The sequence below is a fragment of the Triticum dicoccoides genome, unplaced genomic scaffold (assembly GCF_002162155.2).
Source record: "Triticum dicoccoides isolate Atlit2015 ecotype Zavitan unplaced genomic scaffold, WEW_v2.0 scaffold165039, whole genome shotgun sequence".
NCBI lineage: Eukaryota > Viridiplantae > Streptophyta > Magnoliopsida > Poales > Poaceae > Triticum > Triticum dicoccoides.
In genome coordinates, this window is record NW_021218138.1 from 1 (window position 1) to 824 (window position 824).

Genomic DNA, 824 nt, shown 5'->3' on the forward strand with positions numbered 1-824 from the left:
AATTATAAAAGGAATGCAACACGAGGACTTCCCAGGAGGTCACCCATCCTAGTACTACTCTCGCCCAAGCACGCTTAACTTCGGAGTTCTGATGGGATCCGGTGCTTTAGTGCTGGTATGATCGCATCCGACATGTTTCCCCGTCTTCGTTCCTTATGCTTGCCACTCCCAGGTCCGCTCCAAAGACGATTCTACATTCTCACTACCATTACAACCGTTCCCTAACAATGGATAATGTCCTATACTACTTACTCTCCCGCTCAATCACGGAGACGAGTTTTCCACGGTTTCCACCCCTCCCTCCATACCGCAGCAACACGAGTTTTTTCCACCCCTTTCAGAAAGAGCTCTTCGCGCCACAAAGCCGCCCCAAGACGCGCGAGAAATGAGCATCGAGCTTAAACATATCGCAAACGTCAAAAATAATATAACGGGATTAATATATATCGCGCACGTGCGATATGTTTGTCACAAGGCGCAAAAAATAATTATAAAAGGAATGTAACATGAGGACTTCCCAGGAGGTCACCCATCCTAGTACTACTCTCGCCCAAGCACGCTTAACTTCGGAGTTCTGATGGGATCCGGTGCTTTAGTGCTGGTATGATCGCATCCGACATGTTTCCCCGTCTTCGTCCCTTATGCTTGCCACTCCCAGGTCCGCTCCAAAGACGATTCTACATTCTCACTACCATTACAACCGTTCCCTAACAATGGATAATGTCCTATACTACTTACTCTCCCGCTCAATCACGGAGACGAGTTTTCCACCCCTCCCTCCATACCGCAGCAACACGAGTTTTTTCCACCCCTTTCAGAAAGCG

At 48.4% G+C, this 824-nt stretch overlaps 2 non-coding genes across 2 annotated transcripts; both read right to left on the reverse strand.

Annotated features, from left to right (window-relative positions):
• Positions 1-10: 10 nt before the first annotated feature.
• On the reverse strand, positions 11-129 carry LOC119344341. The gene has a single exon (XR_005166592.1). It is a non-coding gene; the product is annotated as a 5S ribosomal RNA (ribosomal RNA).
• Positions 130-496: 367 nt separating this feature from the next.
• Positions 497-615, reverse strand: LOC119344342. Its single transcript, XR_005166593.1, has one exon. It is a non-coding gene; the product is annotated as a 5S ribosomal RNA (ribosomal RNA).
• Positions 616-824: the final 209 nt, after the last annotated feature.